General features: G+C 39.0%; 1 non-coding gene across 1 annotated transcript; it reads right to left on the reverse strand.

Annotated features, from left to right (window-relative positions):
• Window positions 1-480: 480 nt before the first annotated feature.
• On the reverse strand, window positions 481-587 carry LOC131154755 (small nucleolar RNA R71). Its single transcript, XR_009136662.1, has one exon. It is a non-coding gene; the product is annotated as a small nucleolar RNA R71 (small nucleolar RNA).
• Window positions 588-14,538: the final 13,951 nt, after the last annotated feature.

The raw sequence follows: 14,538 nt of genomic DNA on the forward strand, positions 1-14,538 counted from the left end.
CATCGTGCTAGAACCCGTCTCATTATTCCTTTTGATTCGGAGATTGAAAGAATGCTCAGAGCACTAAGAAAAAAAAGGGTACTAGCTATGGATAACAGACAACAAAATGACCAGCCATGCGCCTTGAAGGATTATGTACGGCTAGTTGTGAATGACAACTATTCGGGTATCAGACGCCAACCCATTAATGCCAACAATTTTGAGCTCAAATCCACATTAATCAGCATGATGCAGTAGGCTCAATTTAGTGGATCACCAATTGATGATCCCAATATCCATCTAACGATGTTTCTGGAGATTTGTGATACTGTAAAGATCAATGGTGTTACTGAAGACACCATTAGACTAAGATTGTTCCCTTTTTATTTGAGGAACAAAGCAAGAGGTTGGATACAATCATTACAATTGAAAAGTATCACTAGTTGGCAGGACATGGCAGAAAAGTTTCTGGCTAAATTCTTTCCACCTACAAAAATAGCTTAACTCAGGAGTGAGATTGGTCAATTCAAGAAACATGATTTTGAATCACTCTATGAAGCTTGGGAAAGGTATAAGGATTTGATTTGACACTGCCCACAACATGGATTGCCGGATTTGTTGCAAATTCAGATGTTCTATAATGGGTTAAACAGGCAAACTCGGACTTTAGTTGATGATGTGTCCGGGGGAACTTTGATGTCAAAGACACCTGAGGGTGCTACTGCTCTTTTGGAAGAAAAGGTCTCAAATAATTATCAATGGCCAACTAAAATAACTATGGCTAAGAAAGTTGCTAGGATTCATGAATTGGAGTCGTTCGCTACACTTTCAACTCAAGTTGCTTCTCTATCCCATCAGATTTTAGCTATGACAACCCAAAGGATACCACAAAGTGCAGAATATGTGGCAACTACAAGTAGGATAGATCCGAGCAATGGAGCGAGTCAAGAACAGGTTCAATACATCAACAATCGGAACTACAATTATCATGGTGATCCTTTGCCACAATATTACCATCTAGGGATTCAAAATCATGAGAATTTGTCTTATGGAAATACAAAGAATGTGCTGCAACCTCCTACAGTATTTGATAGTCAACAAAGTGACAAGAAGATGTCACTTGAGGATGCTATGATATCATTTGTTGAGGATACAAAAGTAAGGTTTAAAAAGACTGATTCACGATGGGACAACATTAAGACTCATTGTAGCAATATGGGAGCTACTATGAAGAATCTTGAAATGCAAATTGGGCAACTGGTCACAACCATAAATTCCCAACAAAGAGGAACTTTTCCAAGTAACACAGAGGGGATTCGTCGACGAGGGTATAAGAGGGCCTCATCGACGAAAACAAGTTTCGTCGATGAGAAGATACCGAGAGAGGATTTTGGGGAAATCTGAAATTTGTCAACGAAGGTGTAGGTCTGTCGATGAACTTTCTACAGGACTCGTCGACGAGGTAACGTGTCTCGTCAACGAATCTAGCCCTATAAATAACCTAAAACTCGGATTTAATCGTAGAAAATTAAGAAAAATCACACACTCTCTCTCCCTTCGATTTCTCTCTCCTCTCTCTTCGATTTCGGCTCCACTGTTCGTCGAATCGACGATCTGAGGTCACCACAACGCTCCTGGGGAAGTTCTCTCCAAATCTGCCAGAGCGGATCATTGGTGGAAGCGAGTTGAAATTCATCCCTGAGTTGAGGTAAGACTTTTTATGTCAAATTTGATCTTTCCGCAGTTATAGGAAATGATACTTACCTGAAAATATTGAAGTTTGGTTTTGTGAGTTGTTGGTTTCAGGGTGTTGCTCGGGGAACCCTGCAGGTGTAGAAGGAGTAGGTTTTTAGGGGGTTTTCTTTTCAGTACCAAGTAAGGGAATAAACTAAAGTAGTTATTTTCCATGCAAAGTATTATTATTTATCAGTAAATTAATTTTCAAGAAAGCATGTATTATATCTGTATATTACGAAAGAAATGCACATTTGGGAGAATACTACTATTGTGTTGAAATGTATATATATGTATGAGATGCCAGAAATTATGATTTTAGAATATAATATATGATTTTATACAAAAAATGTGTGGCATGAATATTACTTTATGTGAGAAGTATTATGATATAACAATGTTATGAATGAAGCATGTTTTCAAGAATATGAAATAATACAGTACAAAATGATGTTGAAAATACATGAAAATTGATTTATTATTCAAAATGATATGTAGGAGATATTCGGTACAAGGCCGTGATTGATAGCCGGCGCGAGGTCGTGCTTTACGTATGATTTCGGCGCGAGGCTATATTTATGAAATGTTCGGCACGAGGCCGTATTTATGAAATTATAGAAAATGCTATCAATCCATTTATGTTAAATGTTATATTATCATGTATTATATGTTATCAGAACCCGGATGTTAGTTTAGTTTAGTTTAGGAGCACGGTACTATAGCTTATAGATCAGATATCTATATTTAGATTGGTGCTAACCATCCCACGAGGGGGTGGGGGTGGGAGATGGATAGTCGATGTGACTTTCAGTGTAGAGTTGTAGACGTCCACCTGGCTGTCCGGACCAGGGTGTGGCAGGTCCATCATACTTACAGATATTTTTGACTCAACAGTGGTCGGCTAGCCATTGTCGGGTCCCGCCTTCGGGCTGCACAACCCATCATGGGGGGTAGCTATTCATCCTGGGTATGTTTTCAGTATTATTAGCTATACCAGACAGTTATGATTAGTATGATTTATTATAGTATGAAAGTATACGTTTTTGCAGTTATTAAATGATGAATGTTTTATGGTATGAAGATTGTACTGTATATCTATATTATCATTAGGTATTCATGTTGCCACACAATTGTATTTAGTTTATTTTCTCTTACTGAGAAGTGTCTCACCCCCGAACATTAAATGATTTTCAAGAAACCTGGAGAGACTGACAGGTCAAGGCCGCCGCTGAGTGAGTTGAGCTTCCCTGCTAGAAGGGTAAGTTTTTGATCTTGGATCAGGAGATTTTTGTTATAAAATCCTAGGTTTATTTTGATGTTTTGGAGATTGTATATAAACACAGTATCTTTGGGAATATAGTAGACTTTGGTATTATGTAATTTATGGTTGAGGAATGTAATTTACATTTACTGCTGCCTAGGTTCCGCTGTGTATGATAGGTGTCCCTGCTACCCACGAGCTCGGGTTAACTATTTTAATTATTATGTTTTATTGTATATTAAGATAAGCAAGTCGTTACAATTTGGTATCAAAGCCTAGGATACTAGATTCTGTAGACTCTAGAATGCAACAGTAATAATACTAGAGTATAGGATAAGGGGATTTGAGGTTTGGTTTTGTAATCATGTAAGACTTCCGTGGTGGTTTGTGTGATTTTCCTGGGGTGAAAATTTTAGGAAAGTCATGGTAAACTATCATCAGGTTGGGTATCTAGGTTGTAGGAATGAACCTTAAATTAAGATCAGGAGTGATGAATTAATTAAGAGAATGTATTATATGAGTTGGATGATATGTATAGTGAAGGGGTTCTGAGTTAAGTTATTTTTTTTCAGGATGGACCCTAGTGGTAGTAGTGCCCACGCTAGTGGGAATGGGGGTGCTGGACCCTTAGGCATTTCCAGTGGTGATTCGGATGCAGTCTTGCGTAGCGTGGCCTAGCAAGTCATGGATGAAATTGCCAGGAGCTCGAGGGAATAGAGGGGTCCATCGGCAGGCCACGGTAGCTCGATCGAGAAATTTATTAAGATGAATCCTCCAGCTTTCTCAGGAGGAACAAATCCTGTAGTCACTGAAAACTGGGTACAAGAGATCGAGAAAATATTTGCAGTGTTGCAGTGTTCATAGGAGCATAGGGCGCTATTTGCTACCTACAGACTGACTGGGGAGGCCGAGAGATGGTGATCGGCGGTGAAACTCTTGGAGTAGCAGAGGACAGTATCTGTGGAGATGACATGGGAGCGGTTTAAGGAGACATTCTTCGACAGGTATTTTCCAGCCTCATCTAGGGAAGCGAAGATTGAGGAGTTCTTGAATCTGAAGTAGGGACAGCAGACTGTACAGCAGTACGCGATGAGGTTCATCGAATTATCTCACTTTGCCCCGTACATTATACCAGATGAAGCAAAGAAGGTACGGATGTTTGAGAGAGGCCTGCGGAGAGAAATACATAAGCAGGTGTCAATATTGAAATTACAGGATTTTACTGAATTGGTGGATCGAGCCACTGTAGCAGAGATTTGGGAGCAGTTGGAGGCTGAGAAGCAGAGGCAAAAGAAGAGATCCAAACCTTCTGGTTCCTAGCAAGGAGTCAGCCGTGGTTCGTGGAAGAGAGGTGGCTACTACAGAGACTGGAGGCAGGAAACCCGAAATCACTTTTTTCAAGGTGTACAACCATCTCCAGCTTGCCCGGCTTGTGGGAAGAGACACCTGGGGGACTGTTGTGCCAGGCGAGGTGTCTGCTACCGGGGAGCCAGGGCATATGATAAGGGACTTTTAGGCTCAGATTGGTGCTGCTCATACTCCTAGACTTGCTCGAGGAGGCTACCAGGGACCACGTGGAGGCCAGTAGAGGAATATGGCTCCATCTAGGGTCTTTGCTCTGATGCCGGGTGATGCTGAGGCGGCCGGCGATGTGGTGACGGGTACGATTAATATGTTTTCATTTAAAGTTATTGCACTTTTTGAATTGGGAGCCACACACTCGTTTGTATCTGTGGGAAGTGTTAAATTATGTGGGGCTAAAACACAGACACTAGAAGTTGAATTATTAGTAGCTACACCGACCGGGTCAGCGGTGAGATGTAGTAGGATGCTTCGTAGTTGTCTAGTCGATATTCAAGGGAGGAGTCTATCTGCCGATTTGGTAGTGCTAGATATGCATGGGTTTGATATCATCTTCGGCATGGATTCGCTAGTAGCTAATTCTGCCATTATAGATTACTGTACGAGAGAAGTGATATTTAGACCTCCAAGGAGACCAGAATTCAGATTTACAGGGTCACGAGTGTAATCTCTACCTCAGCTGGCTTCAGCCATTCAGGCGAGGAGATTGCTCTTAAGTGGTTGTCAGGGATTTATGGCCTTCGTGAAGGAAACAATAGGGAATGAAGTGGAGCTCACTAGTACGCTAGTAGTAAAGGAGTTTATTGATGTGTTTCCATATGAATTACCGCATTTGCCACCTAATCGAGAGGTAGATTTTCCTATTGATCTACTTCTAGGTACAATGCCGATCTTTAAAGCAATGTACCTAATGGCGCCAGCAGAGTTGGCAGAACTGGAAGATCAATTACAGGATTTACTTGATAAAGGTTTCATACGACCTAGTGTAGCCCCATGGGAAGCTCCAGTACTATTTATGAAAAAGAAGGACGAGTCTATGAGGATGTACATAGATTATAGGGACATTAATAAAGTGACCATCAAGAACAAGTATCCTCTACCCCGTATAGATGATTTGTTTGACCAGCTCCAGGGTACACGAGTGTATTCTAAGATCAACCTCAGGTCAGGCTACCATCAAGTAAAGGTAAGGGCAGAAGATGTATCGAAGACGACTTTCAGGACCAGGTATGGGCATTACGAGTTCCTTGTAATGCCATTTGGTTTGACGAATGCTCCTGCGATATTTATGGATCTGATAAATAGGATCTTCCATCCTTATTTAGACCAGTTTGTTGTTGTTTTTATTGATGATGTACTGGTCTATTCGAGGAGCTATGAGGAGCATGAGGTACATTTAAGGCAGGTTTTGCAGATGCTCAGGGAGAAGAAGTTCTATGCAAAGTTTAGCAAGTGTGAATTCTGGCTTGAGAAAGTTGTGCTTTTGGGGCATGTTATCTCAAGAGATGGAATTTTTGTGGATCCTAGTAAGATTGAGGCGGTAGTGAATTGAGCTAGACTGAGAAACATACAGGAGATCAGGAGTTTCTTGGGGTTAGCCAAATATTACCGTCGTTTTGTCGAGGGGTTCTCAGCTTTATCAGGGCCTCTGACACGACTGATTAGGAAAAAATCTAGATTTGAATGAGACGACAGCTGTGAGTAGAGTTTTCAGGAATTGAAGCAAAGGCTAGTCACAGCACCAGTGCTGATCATCCCATCTGGGGCTGAGGGTTATACTATTTACAGTGATGCATCATTTAAGGGACTTGGCTGTGTATTGTGCAGCATGACAGGGTAGTGGCGTATGTGTCAAAACAGTTGAAGGAATATGAAAAAAACTACCATACTTATGATCTTGAATTGGTTGCAGTGATGCACACATTGAAAATTTGGAGGCATTACCTGTACGACGAGCAGTGTGAGATTTTCTCCGACCACTATAGTTTAAAGTATTTCTTCACTCGGAAGGAATTGAATATGAGACAGAGAAGGTGGTTAGAGTTGATTAAATATTTTGATTGTTCCATCAGTTATCACCCAGGGAAAGCAAATATGGTAGCTAATGCGTTGAGTAGGAAGTCTGCGAGACCAGTGTTAGTAGCTATGAAGATCCAGTATCCGATCATAATGGATATGGAGAGACTCGGCATAGAGTTGGTAGAGAGTGATCCTCCAGTATGTATCTCTAGTTTAGTGGTATAACCTAATTTGTTGGAAAGAATTAAAGCTGCTCAGAGGGAAAATCCAGAATTAGCAGAGGTGATAGATAGAGTGCAGACTGGTTAGGGAGAGGAATTCTGCATTTCAGATGATGGAGCCTTACGGTTCCATTCCAGATTGTGTGTTCCTGTTGATGCTGACATTAGGAAGACTATTTTAGAGGAGGCTCATAGATCACTGTATACAATTCATCCTGGAAGTACGAAAATGTATAGGGATCTGCGAGAGTTTTATTGGTGGAGTGGTATGAAGAGAGAGATTGTCGAGTATGTAGCCTAATGCTTGACGTGCCAGCAGGTAAAAGCTGAGCACCAGAGGCCAGCAGGTCAGTTGCAGCTGTTATTTATCCTAGAGTGGAAGTGGGATCATATATCCATGGACTTCATGTCAGGGCTGCTGTCGATATCGCATGGCCACAATGTGATTTGGGTGATAGTGGACCGGTTGACTAAGACCGCCCATTTTATCCCTGTCAAGATTAGATATTCCCTCAACCATTTAGCAGAGATTTATGTTTAGGAGATAGTTCATTCTCATGGAGTGCCCGTGTCTATTATGTCAGATCGAGATCCGCGTTTTATGTCACAGTTCTGGAGAAGCTTGCAGGAAGCTCTATGGTCTCAGGTATCATTTAGCATGACATTCCATCCTTAGTCAGACGGGCAAACTGAGAGGATGATACAAATACTAGAAGATATGCTCCGAGCATGTGTATTAGATTTTGGGGGTAGTTGGACTCAGTTCATGCCACTAGTGGAATTCGCGTATAATAATAGTTTTCAAGCCAGGATTGGTATGGCACCATTTGAGGCACTGTATGGTAGGAGATGCCGATCTCCTTTGTATTGGGACAAGATGGGTGAGCGACGAGCTGTGGGTCCAGAGCTGGTACAGTAGACGTATAATAAAGTTCGGCTTATCAAGGATAGAATCAGTGCAGCTTAGAGCCGACAGAAGATTTATGCCGACCATCGCCGCAGGAATTTGGAGTTCGATGTGAGTAATCATGTATTTTTGAAGATAGTTCCGTTAAAAGGGGTTATGAGGTTTGGTAGGAAGGGTAAACTTAGACCTAAGTTTATCACTCCATTTGAGATTTTAGAGAAAGTAGGGCCGGTGGCCTATAGGCTAGCTTTACCACCTACACTATCTAGGATGCATGACGTATTCCACGTATCTATGTTGAGGAAATACGTCCAAGATCCTTCTCATATTATCAACTATGGTGAGTTAGAACTTAGTAGTTCGCTAGTCTATAAGGAGTTACTAGTGCATATTCTGGACAAAAAGGAACAAGAATTACGTAATAAGAAGATTCCTCTAGTAAAGGTTTTATGGAGGAATCATGTCGTAGAAGAGGCTTCTTGGGAGCTCGAGGAACAAATAAGATAGAAATACCAGCAATTATTCCAAGTAGTCCATATGTGATTAAGAAATGTAAGTAAATATGTAATGTTTCTTTTGCAGGTACCCGTAATGCTTTAGTTAGTAAGTGGTATTTTAGTTTTGGGGAAAATTTTCTTTTGGTATATGTAATCTCCCAGGACTTGAAATGTAACCACGGTATTCCTCCGCCATAAGTGAGAGTAAGTAATAAAATAAATAGATTATTTTGCCTTAAGGGATGATGAATTATATGAATAGTAAATTTCGAGGATGAAATTTTATAAGGAGGGGAGAATGTAATGACTTGAAGAATAATGATATTTAAATAATAAAGAGGGAGGAAAATGGAAATAGAAACAGAAGGAGGCAGCAGAAGAGTTCGTCGACGACATTGCACTTTGGGAGTAATAACTGAGGAAATTTATTAGGTCCTCGTCGACGAACACAGGGGATTCGTCGACGAGGGTACAAGAAGACCTCGTCGACGAAGACAAGTTTCGTCGATGAGAAGATACCGAGAGAGGATTTTGGGGAAATCTAAAATTCGTCAACGAAGGTGTAAGTCCGTCAACGAACTTTTTACAGGACTCATCGACGAGGTGACGTGTCTCATCGACGAATCCAGCCCTATAAATAACCCAAAACCTGGATTTAAATGCAAAAAATTAAGAAAAATCACACACACTCTCTCTCTCCCTTCAGTTTCTCTCTCGTCTCTCTTCGATTTTGGTTTCGTCGTTCATCGGATCGACGATCTGAGGCCACCACGACGCTCCTGGGGAAGTTCTCCGCAAATCTCTCGAAGCGGATCATTGGGGAAAACGAGTTGAAATTCATCCTTGGGTTGCGGTAAGACTTTTTATGCCAAATTTGATCTTTCCGTAGTTATAGGAAATGATACTTACATGAAAATATTGAAGTTTAGTTCTGTGAGTTGTTGGTTTCAGGGTGTTACTCGGGGAACCCTGTGGGTGCAGAACGAGTAGGTTTTTAGGGGGGGTTTTCTTTTCAGTATCAGGTAAGAGAATAAACTAAAGCAATTATTTTCCATGCAAATTATTATTATTTATCAATAAATTAATTTTCAAGAAAACATGTATTATATCTATATATTACAAAGGAAATGCACATTTGGGAAAATACTGCTATTATGTTGAAATGTATATATATGTACGAGATGCCAGAAATTATGATTTTAGAATATAATATATGGTTTTATACAGAAAATGTGTGGCATGAATATTACTTTATGTGAGAAGTATTATGATATGGCAATGTTATGAATGAAGCATGTTTTCAGGAATTTGAAATAATACAGTACAAAATGATGTTGAAAATACATGATAATTGATTTATTATTTAGAATGATATGTATGAGATATTCGACGCAAGGCCGTGATTGATAGCCGACATGAGACCGTGTTTTACGTATGATTTCGGTGCGAGACCATATTTATGAAATGTTCGGCACTAGGCCGTATTTATGAAATTATAGAAAATGCTATCAATCCATTTATGTTAAACGCTATATTATCATGTATTATATGTTATCAGAACCCGGATGTTAGTATAGTTCAGTTCAGGAGCACGGTACCATAGCTTATAGATCAGATATCTATGTTTAGATTGATGCTAACCACCTCATGAGGGGGTGGGAGATGGATAGTCGATGTGGCTTTTAGTGTAGAGTTGTATACGTCCACCTGGCAATCTGGACCAGGGTGTGGCAGGTTCATCGTACTCACAGACATTTTTGACTCGACAGTAGTTGGCTAGCCATTGTCGGGTTCCGCCTTCGTGCTGCATAACCCGTCATGGGGGGTAATACATGATACCAGCTAGTTATTCATCCTGGGTATGTTTTCAATATTATTAGCTATACCACAGTTATGATTAGTATGATTTTTTGAAATATGAAAGTATACGTTTTTTCAGTTATTAAATGATGAATGTTTTCTGGTACAAAGATTGTACTGTATATCTATATTATCATTAGGTATTCATATTGTCACACAGTTATATTTAGTTTATTTTCCCTTACTAAGAAGTGTCTCACCCCCAAACATTAAATGATTTTCAGGAAACCCAGAGAGACCGATGGGTCAGGGCCGCCACTGAGTGAGTTGAGCTTCCCTGCTAAAAAGGTAAGTTTTGATCTAGGATTAGGAGATTTTTGTTATAAGATCCTAGGTTTATTTTGATGTTTTGGAGATTGTATATAAACACAGTATCTTTGGGAATATAGTAGACTTTGGTATTATGTAATTTATGGTTGAGGAATATGATTTACATTTACTTCTGCTTAGGTTCCGCTGTGTATGACAAGGGTCCCCGCTACCCATGGGTTCGGGTTAACTATTTTAATTATTATGTTTTATTATATATTAAGATAAGCAGGTCGTTACATATTCTCTTTACTCCACTTCCTTATCCTCAAGGTTTTCAAAAATAAAAATTAGATAAGCAATTTTCTAAGTTTTTGGATATTTTTAAGAAAATTCACATAAACACTCCTTTTGCAGATGTCTTGGAAAAAATGCCAAATTATGTCAAATTCCTAAAGGACATCATTTATAGGAAAAGAAGGTTGGAGGAGTTCAAAACAGTGAAACTTGCTGAAGAGTGCGGTTCTATTCTTCAAAAGAAATTGCCTCAAAAATTAAAAGATCTAGGGAGTTTCACTTTGCCTTGCACTATTGGAAATTCATTTTTTGATAAAGTTTTATGTGATCTTGGTACTAGCATTAATCTTATGCCACTTTCTGTTTGTAGTAAATTGGGACTTGGAGATTTGAAATAAACAACCATTTCTTTGCAACTAGTGGACCAATCCATCAAATATCCATGTGGAATCATAGAAGAGGTATTGGAAAAGGTGAATAAATTTATTTTTCCTGCTGATTTTGTGGTATTAGATATGGAGGAGGACCAAGAAGTTCCACTTATTCTTGGCCGACCATTCTTGGCCACTGGAATGGCTTTAATTGATGTTCAAAAGGGTGAGTTAACATTGAGAGTGGACAAGGAAGAAGTTATGTTCAACATCTACCAAGACATGAGATTCTTGAAAGATCGAAGCACTTGCTTTTGGGTAGATGTCATTCAGCAAGGTATAGAAAAAGCCTTTCAAAAAGATGTACCGGATGATTAACTAGAACAATCCTTGTGGCAGATTACAACACAACAGTGTGTAGGGAGGCTAGAACCTATGGTAGTAAAAACGGATTTTGCAATCTCTAAAGAAAAGATGCAGCAACCTATATCTCCAGAGTTGAAGCAATTCCCCAAGCATCTTCACTATGCATTCTCAGGTGATGCGTATGAAAATAAAAAAATCTACAAAGAGCAGATGAAGAAGTGGCATGACAAACAAATTCTTAGGTGTGAGTTTGCTCCAGGATAACAGGTTCTACTCTTCAACTTAAGATTAAAACTCTTCCCGGGTAAGTTGAGGTCAAGATGGACAGGTCCTTATACAATTGACAAAGTTTCCCTTTTGGAGCAATAAACTTGAAGGACAAGACAGGGAATATATTCAGAGTTAATGGTCAGAGATTGAAGCACTACTATGGAGAACAAATGGAGAGGAACTATGCATTTATTCCTCTTGGAGATCCTGGTTAATGAAGATTGAAAAGTCTGGCTGGAGACGTTAAAACAAGTGCTTATGGGAGGCAACCCAAAGAGTTTTTCTTTCATTTATTTCATTTATATTTATTACTTTATTTATTTATCTATTCACTTTTGAATAATTTAGATTTTTGATGTAGGTTTATTTGGCACGAGTGCAGAGCTGAAAATTTAATTCCTCGACGGATTCACCAAGAAGCCAGGGAAGTTTCTTTCTTTTCTTCAATCTTTCTTATCTTTGAATGACATTGAAAAAATAAAAAAAAGAAAAAAATGTGAATATGGATGATTAGGCCATGAGTGACACTAATTATGCATTTATGTGTAGTTTCTCTTTATATGGCTAAACTAGGAATTGTTACTCATTGAAGGTTGATTGGTAGTTCAATTGTGTTAATTTGGCTATATAAACTCTTGTATCTATATGGTATCTCTTAAGGCTAAAAAAATACACGTTCATGTGACTTGTAGCACTTAGGTTTCCTTGTGAACACTAAGAGAGCGCCCGTGGCGACTTTGACACCTTGTGAGGTATTGTTGAGTCATTTATCGTTCTTTTGAGTTTTTGACGTCAACTCAGAGTTCATGAAACTCAACTTTCCTTATTTTTTTTGGATATTCTTTGTACACTAGTCTTGGTTTTTTACTTGCTAGCCTAGGGGTGACATCTAGTGGGGAGATAGAAACCTAGGTCTTGTAGCCTACTCAAGATGTGAAGACTGAGCCACCCCAAGAAATAGACTTATTTCATGGACTCTTGTCAAGCTTAATGCACATGAGTGGTATGAAAACAATAAAAGAAGTGTTATGATTGTACTAAATGACCATGAAAAGAAAGAAATTGAAAAATGAGCAAAAGAAAGAAAAAGAGAAATAGAAATACCCCAGAAGAGGTGAAAGATTAATACCTACTCCACACAAATACAACAAAAGTCATGGACACGACACATGTTCTCCACATATGAAGACACTTCACCCGCCTAATGCCTCGGAAGTATTCATGCTTGGTTTGTGAATAAGTTGATATAGGGTGGTCTTGACTGGATATGACGAGTAGGTGAGAAGATGTTAGGATGAAGGACCCAACCCCTCGTAAATAGGTTGGATCCTTTTCAGACTAGTCCCCTCCATACATTTAACATTTGTTCCTTACAATATATGGGATGTTTGATAATGACACTCCTCCTCACATATGACAAGTGAACCCATCCTTTTTTAGTGTTTTTTAGGGGATACCAGTTAGGCCGAGTCAAAGCAACAGTTCTGTAGGTGTCCATGGATATCCTGGGTGTAACGAGTCATCCACATTACACATGCCTCGAGATTTCGCCTATTTATACTCGAATTTATATGACCACATTAACTCTGAATTGTGATTGCTGGTTAATTTTATGTGAGTATACTTTTCTTAATGGCTATACAATGATGAAACTTGTATGAGTGACTTGTTTCAAAATTGCGTGAATTGTGTATGAATGAGCTTGTGTGTAAATTGATGATATTCCTATATGTGAAACGGTATGGTTGTGTTGCACGTGTGTTCATTCACTAAAATTGATATGGTACCATCCTGGATTGCATTCACATTATTTTCTAGAGACTAGCAAAACGCTAGTTGGGGGTGTGATTATGCATCAAAATTGTGTAATTAGGCATTTAAAATTCACGCATTAAAGATCATAATTTTGATTAAATGTCCAATTACGTATAATATTTTGAACATGGAGTTCATTTGATAATTTAAAGATAATTAGCCTAATTTTGTTGAAAATCTACAGACACTCATATTTTATTATTGCACGATAATTTTTGGAAGCCGAGCCATGCACACAAAGAGATGACGTTTTCGATACTATTTCGTAATCTATACGTAACTCTCTCATCTGAACTCCGATCGAGATAATTCAAAATGATGTGGAAAGCTGAGGAATTTCTCTGCAATTTATGTGTTTTGAGGTTTGAGAGTTACATATTGTAGGAAGGTCAAAATTGGACTTGTGCGTTGAAAAAAGAGAGGAAGAAATAAGAAAATAAAATAAAATAAAAAAATAAAAAATAAAGTATGATGTGACCCGACCATGCAACCAGGTCCTCTTAGTGGGCGTTGGGTGATGCGCTAGAAGAAACACAAATAAAAAGAAAGAAAAGAGAAAAGAAAGGAAAGAAAGGATAGTTTTTGAAAAGTCAAATAAAGGAGGCCGCTTAGGGTTTCTTGGGGGGAGGCTGTGTGTAATGTAGAAAGGAGGGGGGAGGCCACACTACACATGGGAATGTTTGAATAATTTCTTTCTAGGAGACAAAGGGAGGCCCAATGGAGGAATTTTTTCTGGGAGTTTGAGGACTATTTTTGGGGAGCTATTCTTTTGGAAAGGGGGGCGCATGGACAGGAGGCCGGGAGGTAGAGCTATAGTAGGTTTATTTCGGCTTTGAGGTAGGCTACGCGGACTCAACACACGAACAACAAGGGTGGTTGGCGGTATGCTAAAAAAATTAAAATCTTTTCGAGAAACAGAAAGTGGCGCGTGACGGCGGTGCTGTGGGTGTTGTTTTTTCTTTTACTCTCCAAATAAAAGAAAGCATGGTGAAATCATATAAGTTTGATTTAATTTTCAACATTAACTAATTTTTGTATTTTAGGAAAACGATGTAGCCCAGTTTTAAACTATGCTTTCTCTTTGATGCTAATCTGAAGTAGTTTTCTTAATTGTTTGTCTGAGTTATTCTACCCTTAATGCTTTTAATTAACTGGCCATTAATTAGATGATGTTGGTTTTTTGATTTTCTACCGAAAGGGAGAATTATAGGATAGATCTTGGATAATTCAGCGTAGGTTAATATAGAGATCGAAAGACTTGTATGAACTTACGTAGTATTAAAAAATCGAGGGTCTTATTGCGTTATTAATTTGCATAGTCTTATGTTAA

The sequence above is a fragment of the Malania oleifera genome, chromosome 4 (assembly GCF_029873635.1).
Source record: "Malania oleifera isolate guangnan ecotype guangnan chromosome 4, ASM2987363v1, whole genome shotgun sequence".
NCBI classification, from domain to species: domain Eukaryota; kingdom Viridiplantae; phylum Streptophyta; class Magnoliopsida; order Santalales; family Ximeniaceae; genus Malania; species Malania oleifera.